Below are 13,397 nucleotides of genomic sequence, written 5' to 3'. Positions count from 1 at the left end.
GGAAATGTATAATTTATCTTGGAGACCACTGTAAGCAAATGAAAACATTAGCAGGATTGCAATAACACTCTCAATGTAGCAAGTATTATGGAGATAATGGACTTCTATAAAATATGGACTATTGAAAAAGATGCAGTAGAAAAGGATTAATAATAGGACCCATGGAGGGCAAGGTGGGAAGTCCAAAGATTCGGAGGAATCTTTAAATGTGGATGTGTATAGTTGTATTGTTATAATTTTATACTTTTAAAATCAAATACAAATTATTTCAAAAAGGGGGGAAAGACAAGCTATGCTCAGCAGGAGCAGAGGTGGCCTAGACAGGCTCATTTTCATGTGCAGACTGAATGTTATTATGAAAACAACAACAACCCAGTTGTTTGCTGTGGAAGAAAAATGGGAGAAAGGGGAGGCGAGATCAACTAGGCATAGTTCTGTCCAGCCAAGCGACTGATTTTAGCTAGGAGTGAAAATGCGGCTCTTGCTCCACTTCTCTCGACTTTTCACATTCCCTTTCCACTGATGTTTGCATTATGCAGGGAGCTGTTTATAGAAGGGTGTCTCCACAAATATCAGCTTCACACAGTTTGAAGGGGAACAGCCTTGAAAGGTCTTTACAGAAGGAGCTTTCAGGCGGTTGCTATTTTCAGGTGGGATTCCCTCGTGCACCAACCATTTCAGGTTATGCAGTTACAGTTGGAGGTCCACCGCAACAAAGCCACTTCCCAAAAAGATCGGACCTTTTGCAATAAGATAAGTGCTGGGGAAACACACAGGAAAGCGTGCAATAGCATTTGCTCGACGGGAACGTCATCTAAACTCCTCGTGAACAAGATCAGAAGGCATGCTCCATAAACAGACAGCTTCATCTAACCTCCCTGCAAACAAATCAGGACGAAGGCACAATAAACAGGTCACCTGAAAGCACCCGGAGAGTAAACAGGCACAATTCCTCAGAGAAGATTAGCGTTGGATGCTGATGCAATTGAGTTTATGGGCTTTTTGAAATTTTAATGATGTGCTGTGTTCTATCTACTATTTTAAAATTGTACTGGATCCGTTTTTGCCTTTTAATTGTACAATAAGCCCACAACTTACGCACATTTAACTTGTGTGTTTTATGCGCTTGGCAAAAATGTTTAAAAAATTAGAAAAGGGAGTGGAAACGGGGTGGGCATCCAGGAAAAAAGCTTCGGCAATCCCACCCATCATTGAACCGAATGCAATTTGACTATGCACAGTTTTGGCTTTACGTCTGATCCCCGGAATGTGACCCTTGCGTAATTGTGGACTTTACTGTATTATAGCCTACCCTGGCATTGTCTGTTGAAGGGTGAGATAAACGTAATCTTAATAAATAAATGATAAATACGGTGACTCTTCTGGACCTCTCCCTCCATGCAAAACAGGCTGGGATTCTACTTATCGTTTTCAAAGTCACCCAAAGCAAAGGGAAGAAATCCACGGCTTCAGAGTGTCGCAATCCCTTCTGCCTCAAAGTGGGAATTACCCTTTGAAGGGCTTGTCATTCATTCTTGAGGCTCCATGGCATCTACTTTGAGGAAGTGGAGACAGGCTGGGGCAGATGGGAAAGGGCATGAATCACCTTCCTACGTAACGAGCGTTTCATCATGGGCAAAACCCCACCAGCTGAGCGACAGTCTGGCCTTTTGCCCCCTGCACTATCATCTTCTGGAAATGGTGACTGACTCCATTCCCATACCCTGATGGTTGTTCGGGTTTGTGACTACGTGGCCATCAAAGGCACCATTGGCTGGAAGAGCTCACTTGAAATTGGAACGATGACCTACCTAGTATTGACCCAAGAGCATCAGAGATATCAATAATGGCTCCTCAACACTTATCGTAGGAGAATGTAAGCAAATTCAGGGTTATAAGTTTTAAATCTGGGCCTGGGAGAGGTGTGAGTGGCTTGAGACCCGCAGCAACAATCAGCCAGACGGAGAAAGCATACGAGTATGTGATGCTTCTTTTTATTAAGTCCAGCCACCAACCCAATGAGCACAGCATTGGCCTAGTTTCTACAACACTAAGCCACAATTTATTAAGCTATAGTTTATTCAGTCATGGCTTAACATCTGCCCAGCACAGCTTAACTATGGCTTATTTGCTGCCAACAAACCACAGTCTGAAGCCAAAGTTTGGGTTTGTTTTCACTTACATGAGAACATAGCTTTCTTCCATGGTTTGTTTGGCCACCAGTAGCGGCCGGCAGTGCAGAGTGGGCTTGGGCAGCACTGCTTACTGGGTAACTAGAATCCTAAAGAGATGTCTTGCTGTTGTGGCTAAAAGCATGAGCATCCCTGGTTCCAAATCTCTTTCTGTCCAGGAATGCATTAGGTAGCACTTGGCTTATAAACCATCTCTCAACATCCACTCTACAATATGAGCTATAATTTGAGGCCTGAAGCGAGATGAGTGCCACACCCCATTGTTGCCTTTGACTGGACTTAACCATCCAGGGGTCATTTACCTTTACCTATGATATGAGAATGGGATGCGGGTGGCGCTGTGAGTTAAACCACAGAGCCTAGGACTTGCCGATCAGAAGGTCGGTGGTTTGAATCCCCGCGACGGGGTGAGCTCCCGTTGCTCGGTCCCTTCTCCTGCCAACCTAGCAGTTCGAAAGCATGTCAAAGTGCAAGTAGATAAATAGGTACCGTTCCGGCGGGAAGGTAAACGGCGTTTCCGTGCGCTGCTCTGGTTTGCCAGAAGCGGCTTAGTCATGCTGGCCACATGACCCGGAAGCTGTACGCCGGCTCCTTCAGCCAATAAAGCGAGATGAGCGCCGCAACCCCAGAGTCAGTCACGACTGGACCTAATGGCCAGGGGTCCCTTTACCCTTTACCTTATGATATGAGAATCATGATCCTTGAATTGTTGCAATGATCACTGAGATATGTGTTCTTCTGAGCACTCTGAATGTTAATTTGTATTATCAGTCTACCAACAGAAAATTCGGGGAGTCAAGTGTCTCTCAGTTTGTAGGTGAAAAAGGGTTACTCTACAACAACTGCAACACAACAATAAATAGGAGCAGGGGATTACTTAGTTACACAGAAGTACAGTGGATGCTCGGGTTGCGAACGTGATCCGTGCGGGAGGCACGTTCGCAACCCGCAGCATTTGCAACCCGCAGTGCCGCGTTTGCGCAAGTGCGGGTTGCGATTTGGCGCTTCTGCACATGCATAAAGCGCGATTTAGCGCTTCTGCGCATGCGCAACTGCTGAAACCCAGAAGTAACCCGTTCCGGTACTTCCGGGTTTCGGTGCGTCCGTAACCCGAAAAAACGCAACCTGAAGAATCTGTAACCCGAAGTATGACTGTATTTGCAAATTAAACAAAAATAATAATGCTTAAAACCCAGGATGTACAAAATGCTGAATTATCAATTAAGCTGAATTAACCTTGTGAAGTCCTGAGAGATAGCTCAGCTGGTAAAGCATGAGACTTCTAATTGCAGGGTCGTGGGTTTGAGCCCCACATTGGGCAAAACATTCCTGCACTGCAGGGAGTTGGACTAAATGGTCCTCATAGTCCCTTCCAGCTCTACAATTCCAAGTCTCTAACAGCTTAGAATAAGCACCCTGGGATAGGCTTGGGCAGGAGAATGCTGTGAATTTTTTAACACCCCCCGCCCCCCGCACTATAAACCAGGGATTTGTGATTCTTTCTGAGAGCAAAGAAGCCTCCCAACTCTCCCACTTCCTAGAATCAACCCTGTTCCCACTGTATAGCTATAAAATGCTAGCACTATATTGTACTATATTCCTCTGAGGAAATGGCCTCGGGGAGAAGCAGTAGCGGCTGATGAAATGGGAGGAGGCTGAAATGGGAGGAGGCTGCTCCACAGCCAGGGTGCCAACACTGACAAGGCCCTCTCTGTATTAGCCACTCATCTGACTTCACTGGGCAGAGGACACAGGGAGCAGGGCCTCTGAAGAGGATCTTACGATTTGGGCAGGTATACTGCTGAGCTGCTACCGCTACTTGCCTGAATAAAGACAGCTTTCTTACTCACAAGTGAAGATCCTCAGCTGTTGCGGCTTGGGAAGGAGAAAAGACAAACTTTTTATTAAAAATAAAAAATTCCTTCCAGTAGCACCTTAAAGACCAACTAAGTTGGTTCTTGGTATGAGCTTTCGTGTGCATGCACACTTCTTCAGATACACTTCTTCAGATTCACAGTGTATCTGAAGAAGTGTGCATGCACACGAAAGCTCATACCAAGAACTAACTTAGTTGGTCTTTAAGGTGCTACTGGAAGGAATTTTTTATTTTGACTATGGCAGACCAACACGGCTACCTATCTGCAACTGAAACTTTTTATTATTATTAGGACAATGGTGCATATGAGCTTTTGAACTGCACAGAGCTGTAGTTTCAAAACACACACACACACACACACACACACACACACACACACACACACACACACATATATATAACAGGACTGTGCTTCTTCGAGAATGCATGGTGTGAACTTTGCTGCTTGATTTAGTCCTGAGATGGCAGCAGAGGAGGACACCCTGTCCACTTATTATTGGCCCGTGCTAGGTGCTGCCCACTATCTGGATGCAACCTTAAATTACCTTGTCTCATTTGCTGCTGAGCAACACCCTCCGGTAAGGACAAGGAGCTGCTCCAGGTCCTTCAGTTGCTGCCAGTGATGGTGATTTAACACACCTCCTAAGCTTAAGCCACTGATAACCATCTATGCACCCAAGATAGGAGTGGAGAAAAGCCACAACTTGTGTTCCTCTAGCACAGGGGCCAGCAAACTTTTTCAGCAGGGGGCCGGTCCACTGACCCTCAGACCTTGTGAGGGACCGGACTATATTTTGGGGGAGGGGAAATGAACAAATTCCTATGCCCCACAAATAACCCAGAGATGCATTTTAAATAAAAGCACACATTCTACTCATGTAAAAACACCAGGCAGGCCCCACAAATAACCCAGAGATGCATTTTAAATAAAAGGATACATTCTACTCATGTAAAAACAAGCTGATTCCCGGACCATCCGTGGGCCGGATTTAGAAGGCAATTGGGCCGGATCTGGTCTCCGGGCCTTAGTTTGCCTACGCATGCTCTAGCAGAGCTCTTGGTCCGCCTCCAAAATCTCTGAAGGCTGAAACAATTGTAGCTTGCAAAATGCGTCCTGAATGAACTTTGCTACTATTGCTCCCATCTGAAATATGCCTTCAGGCTGGGTAAAAGGGGGATTTGTAATTTTGTTTCTTTTCCTTTTTTCCCTTCAGTGGTGTGTTTGTGTTCTGAAATGACCGGCCAAAATTTGGTCCAAAATTATATGAGAGTGTCTCATGTGTTATCGCACGCGCACACTGCTAGTTTTGCTGTCAGCCCTCCAGCCTAGTTGCCTTCCCCTTAGGCTGCAGGACATTCCATAGGCTGGTGGGAATAGTCACAGTTTTATTAAGTACCTAATAATACACTGTACAGTGACAGCATGTAATAGCAATAAACCCTCTCTGTAATTCTGCTTGACTCATCAAACAAAGTGGGGCAACTATGATTGATTGGGTTTCAGTAAACACAGCTTGAAAGAAAGCTCTTGGCAAAGGAGAGACAGTTTAATCCTCAGAGAAATTAGCAGGGCAGCCCCAAGTTTTACATTGTTTTGTTTTTTGTTTTGCTTAGTTTTGTTTCTTAAAACACATTTTTGCAGAGCAGGAAAATAGCATACCTAAGTTGCAAAATGCATTGGCTGCTGCTGGTGTGTTTGGGATTAAAACAAAAGCAATCCGTTCTTGCTATATGCAAACTGACTCTGCTACTTGAGTTATCTAGAGTGCTAAATTCTGCAGCAGAGTATGTCTTCGTAAAACGTTTTCTTGTGATGCTCAAATAAGTTGAAGTTCAAGCTACAGGAAGGGTGGGCTCCTTTTTTTTTGGACTTCTTGCCCAAGTCTTCCTGATCAAAATCTGCCCCCACCCTTCCTGGCTGCTTTCTCTCCTGAAGGGGAAAAGAAAATGGGTTGCTGTATGCTTTCTTTGAAGGAAGAAAAGTAGCTGGGGTCTTGATTTAAAAACAGCAAATATGGAAAATGTCCACCACTGCCACCACACTCACAGCTCCAGTGAAATTCACAGACTTCTGACACTGCGCCTGAGCTTTGCTAAAAACAGAAATCAGGAGATGGCATTTCCCACTCTTGTTTAGCTTGGCTCGTTGTTCTGATGTGCATATAATACAGATCAACAACTGAATGGTTGTGTAAACTGAGAATGAAAAATGCTAGTACAGGGGAATCAACATGGGATATTTGTGGCAGAGAATATAATGCTCCATGTAATGAGGGCAGATCCACACCATACATTTAAAGTACATCTAATGCACATTCAAAGCAGATGGCTTCCCAGCAAAATAATCCTGGGAACTGTAGTTTGTTAAAGGTGCTGGGAATTGTAGTACCGTGTTGAGGAAAACTACAGTTCCCATGGTTCTTTGGAAGAAGTCATGCTCTATAATGAATTAACCGATTTGTTATGGTCGCAGACCAGAGATTACGTGCTATCACCGTTCACTGAATGTGCTCTGAATGTATGCTGTGGATCTGCCCCTCAAGCAACAAAGTCAAGCTGTCTTACAGTGGTACCTCAGGTTAAGAACTTAATTCGTTCTGGAGGTCCGTTCTTAACCTGAAACTGTTCTTAACCTGGGGTACCACTTTAGCTAATGGGGCCTCCCGCTGCCACGCAATTTCTGTTCTCATCTTGAAGCAAAGTTCTTAACCCGAGGTACTATTTCTGGGTTAGCGGGGTCTGTAATCTGAAGCGTCTGTAACCTGAAGCGTCTGTAACCCGAGGTATCACTGTATTAGCAAGCATTGCTTTCCCTCAAAGAACAAGAATGCAGATTGATGGCCCTTCAAATGTGGAAGCCTTGGAATGACCTTGGAAGTCATTGGAATGGATCTTCTGCCCATCTAAACTGGGAATCCATTCTCAAGAAGAAATGCAAGACCTGATGCCCCCCATGAACACATTAGCAAATAGCTGGTGTCTTCTTGCAGTCTAGGTAAACTCTTGCCTGCTCTTCAAAAGCACAGGTGCGGGGTGCCTTTTTTTGCAAAGGGCCTAGACAAGAGACCCCTCCTGAATTTTTATTTTTTTTAATCCATTCATGATTATTTGTGCTGATGGTATCAGGGCAATTAGACGTGCTGCCAATTTCAATACTGTTTGTGATTGCAAAATGTTTGGGGCAGACATGTGGCTTTGTTTCTAACCAGTGCATGTCCTGTAGATTGCTGAAATCTTGGAACTTTGAATGAATGAATTCTATTATTTCGGTCACAGACCAGTTCCAGCCCACATACAATATCAAGGAAGTCATAAAACACGATAGGGATACATTTGAATTTGCAATTAGGTATAACAGGGACAATACAGATATTGTTGTTGTTTAGTTGTTTAGTTGTGTCCGACTCTTCGTGACCCCATGGACCAGAGCACCCCAGGCACTCCTGTCTTCCACTGCCTCCAACAGCTTGGTCAAACTCATGCTGGCAGCTTCAAGAACACTGTCCAGCCATCTCGTCCTCTGTCGTCCCCTTCTCCTTGTGCCCTCAATCTTTCCGAACATCAGGGTCTTTTCCAGGGAGTCTTCTCTTCTCATGAGGTGGCCAAAGTATTGGAGCCTCAGCTTCAGGATGTGTCCTTCCAGTGAGCACTCAGGGCTGATTTCCTTAAGAATGGAGAGGTTTGATCTTCTTGCAGTCCATGGGACTCTCAAGAGTCTCCTCCAGCACCATAATTCAAAAGCATCAATTCTTCGGCGATCAGCCTTCTTTATGGTCCAGCTCTCACTTCCATACATCACTACTGGGAAAACCATGGCTTTAACTATACAGACCTTTGTCGGCAAGGTGATGTCTCTGCTTTTTAAGATGCTGTCTAGGTTTGTCATTGCTTTTCTCAGTACAGATATAGCAACAGTTTAAAAATATATAAATTGAAACTTAGTCACTAACATATAACCTAAAACTATCATTTAAACTTTTCATACCACTAATGTGCAGCCGGGAGCGGGGGGAAGGAGAATGTCTTGCTTTTGATACACTATAGTGCAAGAGTGCCCCCCCTCCATGTAGCAACCTTGCAATAACGCCGGGTACCCATTGCAGAACAACTGACAAAGCAGAGTGATGTGTGGACAGTCCAGTATAAATCCACTACAGATCCATAAATGCTGGGAGAAGCACAGAGAGAGAAAAAACACCATGGCGCACCTGTAGCAGGAAAACTGGATGTCTTCATCTGCCCCACCTGCAATAAAACATGTCTCTCCCATATCAGTCTCTGCAGCCCCAGCAGGCATTGTAACTCTCCAAAATTTTGACTTTGCCCCTGAAGGCACTCTTCCATTGTCTCCCGAGACAGACAGATGCCAACAATAATGCACCAGTGACATGTTGCAGAATACACCGGCCAAAGCAAACAAGGAAACAAACAAACCACCAATCTTGGGTGGGGACAATATAGCTTTCCAGCATCACCTTCCCTTCTTCCCCTTCCCCTTTATAATTTGTCAACTCCAAGCTGTGTTTCTGGACAGAAAGCACGACTCTCCAAGGTCTCTGAAAGCTGGGGCTGGCTCAAGACATTTCCACACCTGAGGTGAGTCACAAAATGGTACCCTCCTCCCCACCAGGGAAGAAGGGGTGAGTGAAGATCTGTATCAGGAACAAGGGTGGTAAAGATCTACGTTGGGATCTGCTGGCCCTGTCTCTTCTGCCACCCACCTTAGGGACATGGAAGAGGTAATTGTTTAAAACATATGTGTTTGATCTGTAAAGCATTAGATTAATAATGAATGACTTAATGCCATTTTATTTATGATTTCTTTTTTCTTTATTACGATTTAACTATATCGGTGTATGATAGTTATTTATGTTTCTGTTTTTCTTTCTTAATTTCTTTTCTCTTTTTCAAGTTTGTAAGTTTTGATTTGTATGTACAATTATACCTCGGGTTACAGACGCTTCAGGTTGTGTTTCTTCGGGTTACGGACCGCCGAAACCCGGAAGTACCAGAACAGGTTATTTCCGGGTTTCGGCGGTCACGCATGCACAGACGTGCTAAATCGTGCTTTGCGCATGCGCAGACGCACCGAATCGCAACCCGCACGTGCGCAGACACGCCGCTACGGGTTGCGGACCCTGCGGGTTGTGAACGTGCATCCTGCATGGATCACGTTCGCAACCCAACCGTCTATTGTATTTGCAATCAATCAATCAATCAATCAGTCAGTCAGTTCAATCAATCAATAGAGATCTACGTTGGGATCTGCTGCCCCAGTGTCTCCTGCCATCCATCTTAGGGGCTGCACTCAGGATTTTTGAAGGGTTTGCTCCTTAGCCCTTTCTTCTCCTGAAGATGTCCCATAACGTAGTGGGTATGGAATTTTTGTGAGGGTTTACTCAGTATTCTTCATTATGCCATGTGACTTTTCAGATTATTCCTCCTTCCCCTTTTACACGAAGAGAGCACAGGTAGATATATAAAAAAAGGAACAGGGGAGTTGCATTTAACTATTCCTGATCCAAAACACCCTTTTCTCTAAATCTGAAGGGGGAAAAAGTATTGCAATTAATTGTTGCATTTGAGCCAGGGCCCATTAGAGCACAGCAGAACGTATTTGCAATGCAAGGCTCAACACAGAAAATGTGATGTGATGATCTCTGCTCATGTGTAGAGTTCATCACACTGGACTAACCATAAATGAGCCTCTGTTATGTCCGAGAGCTTAAACACATGACCTTTCACACATGCTTTCAAATAGATGCATTTGGAGAGTATCCCTAACTTGGCAGAGAGAGATAGAGAGATAGAGAGATAGAGATAGATAGATAGATAGATAGATAGATAGAGATAGATAGAGAGAGAGAGAGAGAGAGAGAGAGAGAGAGAGAGAGAGAAGACTTGAAATACAGGACAAAACTGTATCAATACAGGACATAGTCCCGTATTTCAGTGTAAAATGCTATCTTGTACTATACAGGACAGGTGGCAACCCTATATAACATATGTAGATGTGGAAGTGTGCTGTTCAGAGGTGCCCAAAGGAGGAAGGAGAATTTCCCAGATGCGTCAAATATTTGTTTATTTTCTTACGTTTATATCCTAATCTATTAATTTCCCTACATTTGTATTTTCTTGCATTTGTGTCATATTATGATGGAGGAGCTGAATGATGTTCACAAATTGGGCAGCCAATTTTCAGAAGGACAGTCCACAGGGCATTACGATTTACAGTGTCAAAGGCCTTAAAGGTAAAGGTAAAGGACCCCTGACAGTTAAGTCCAGTTGCAGACAACTCTGGGGTTGCAGCGCTCATCTCGCTTTACAGACCGAGGGAGCCAGTGTTTGTCCGCAGACAGTTTTTCCAGGTCATGTGTCCAGCATGACTAAGCCGCTTCTGGCGCAACGGAACACTGAAACCAGAGCAGTGCACGGAAATGCCATTTACCTTCCCACTGGAAGGTATCTACTTGCACTTTGATGTGCTTACAAACTGCTAGGATGGCAGGAGCTGGGACCAAGCAATGGGAGCTCACCCCATCGCAGGGATTTGAACAGCTGACCTTCTGATCGATGCAGGGGCTGGTTTTGCTCTCTCGTTTTTCTTGAAGCTTTTGTGCGGTGAAAATCATGTCCACTGCCCCCCTAGAAGGCCTAAAACCATTTTGGGATTCAGGAAGGGTCGCCTTGGGTATTGTTAAGAGATAGCTTGCCAAGATCCTTGCAAGAATTTTGCCAGCCGCAGCTAATAAAGAGATGCCACGATAGTTCTGCAATCCATTCTGTCACCTTTTTTTAAAAAAAGAGACTGATAATTTTGGCATCCCTAAATTCTGCTGGCGTCTCCCCTCTCTCCCAGATTTTTTCGATGGAACCCAAGACTGCAGAACCTACATGTAGTTCCCAGGCAGTCTCCCCACATCCATGCACTGACCACACCCAGATTTGGGTATCCTTAGCTAGGCGGTGGCCTCTTGCAGCTTCATACCAGGGGTTAGGAAATCTTCTTAGCCCATGGGAACCCTCCAGGGGTTGCCTGCCACTGTTGGGTGGGGCCAGAGGCAAAGGTGGCCAGAGTAGCACATGTAAATTTTATCTCTGTATGTTATGTTACTTTACACATACATGCACACACACGAACACACCCCTCTCTAACCTCCACACAAACAACATTATTGGAGTTCAAGGGAATATTCCAGCCAAGGAGAACTAAAGAGAAAAAGGAAGCTTCCAGGACAATGGCACTTTCTTTTCTTCCCATGTCTGGAATGATTTTAATCCTTCCAGCTTTCTCCCACACACCTATCAGATAAGCTTTGCCTTGGGAAATGATGGGCTGCACCTGGTCCTCACTTCTTCTTCTTCTTCCTATTCACCTGAGTGCACCAGCTCCAAATCTCTCCCTCTCCTAAGTGTGCTGAAATACATAGACCGAGCAAAAGAGCTCTCGATAAGCAGACATGCGCAGTGGTGCGAGGGGTTAAAACGAGACACCCAGAGCCCTCGCTGGCCACGAAAGCATTTAAGGCAACACATCCCATGTCAAACGATTTCGTTTCCAGCTCCAGCTTTAATTATAAGATGTCATGTAGAATGATGACATAGAGTTATAATAGGCACATATAGCACACTAATCTGATATTATATCTTGGCTTTCAACAATAGGCGCAGTGAACCAGCCTAAGCTGCTAACTCGTTCTGGACGCATCTGCAAACTCCACCTAGATACTTATCAGTCTCTTTAATTAAGTGGAGGGAAACATCTCGAGGCCATGCCCATAAAGCCAGACTCCGGTGAGAGCAGAGTCGCTGCGAGCCGCCAGTAACTTCTGACGCCCACAGAGTGGGGACAGTTTCTGAGCTTGGTCCTCAGCCCCAAGGCATGGGGGGGGGCACCATGTGTGGTTTTGAAGTGAAAGCAAGTCAAAAGCAAGTCAAAAGTGCATGGAAAGAAAGGCGGATGCACCAACATGGATTTCAGAAGGGGCAGAAAAGCACCTGGAAAGTTAGGGGGAAATCCATCATCCAGAAGTCATCGTACTACTTTATTCTTCCTTGGTCAGAGCACACCTGGAATACTGTGTCCAGTTCTGGGCACCACAATTTAAGAAGGATGTTGACAAGCTGGAACGTGTGCAGAGGAAGGCAACCAAGATGATCAAAGGTCTGGAAACCAAGCCTTGTGAGGAACGGTTGAAGGAGCTGGGTATGTTTAGTCTGGAAAAGAGGAGACTGAGAGGAGATATGAACGCCACCTTCAAATATCTCAAGGGCTGTCACATGGAAGAGGGGAAAAGCTTTTTTTCTCCTTCTCTGGACTCGAACCAATGGCTTCAAGTTGCAAGAAAGGAGATTCCGACTAAACATCAGGAAGAACTTTCTGACAGTAAGAGCTGTTCACATTGGAACAGACTCCCTCGGGAGGTTGTGGACTCTCCTTCCTTGGAGGTTTTTAAGTAGACTTGGATGGCCATCTGTCACCAATGCTTTAGCTGAGATTCCTGCAGGGGGTTGGATTAGATGACCCTCAGGATTCCTTCCAACTCTACAATTCTATGATTATATAATTCTGTGATTCCAGTTATTCCTGGAAGGTGTGTCTCCACCCCATTGTTCAGCCCAGACACTGAGGTCCAGCTCCGAGGGCCTTCTGGCAATTCCCTCACTGCAAGAAGTGAGATTACAGAGAACCAAGCAGAGGGCCTTCTTAGTAGTAGTGCCCACCCTGTGTAACACCATCCCTCCAAATGTCAAGGAAATAAAGAACTCTCCGACGTTTAGAAGACATCTGAAGGCAGCCCTGTTTAGGGAAATTTTTAATGTTTGATGTTTTATCAGCCTGATGGGCGGGGTATAAATAAATTATTATTATTATTATTATCATCGATTATTTTCCATAAACTGCTTACAGGTTCTACTTACAATCCAGGGGTATATACATTTTGTGACATAAGTAAAATAAACTCAGTGCATTCGTGCTAGGGCAGTTAAGAGGAATCCTCATCCTAAATCTGATCCTATGCACCTTATCAGAGCCTTTTTCATCCCAAGGGCCACATTCCCTCATGCACAACCTTCCAGGGGCAACATACCAGTGTTGGTTGGCCCTTGATACAAATGCCAGCAGAGCAAGGGACATGATCCTTACCTTTGCACCATAGACTACATTCCACCTGGTCACAAGTCTGATCTTTCTACCCACCCACATACCTCTCCATTCTCCTTCCAGGCAAGCAAGAGGCATTATCGCATTTTACAAGCAGTCAGTGATCACTGGAGTGGGGCAGTGGAGCTTGCCTGATTTCCCATCGCCGGCTTCAGTGTGGTGC

General features: G+C 44.9%; 1 long non-coding RNA gene across 1 annotated transcript; it reads left to right on the top strand.

Annotated features, from left to right (window-relative positions):
• The first annotated feature begins 1,451 nt into the window (after positions 1 to 1,451).
• LOC308588468 lies at positions 1,452 to 12,948 on the top strand. Its single transcript, XR_014008797.1, has 2 exons — positions 1,452 to 1,701; positions 11,734 to 12,948. It is a non-coding gene; the product is annotated as an uncharacterized lncRNA (long non-coding RNA).
• Positions 12,949 to 13,397: the final 449 nt, after the last annotated feature.

This window comes from Podarcis bocagei, assembly GCF_964188305.1.
Source record: "Podarcis bocagei genome assembly, chromosome: 5".
Taxonomy (NCBI): Eukaryota; Metazoa; Chordata; class Lepidosauria; order Squamata; family Lacertidae; genus Podarcis; species Podarcis bocagei.
The sequence above is the reverse complement of the archived record's forward strand: the minus strand, read 5'-3'. Positions and strand labels throughout refer to the sequence as shown.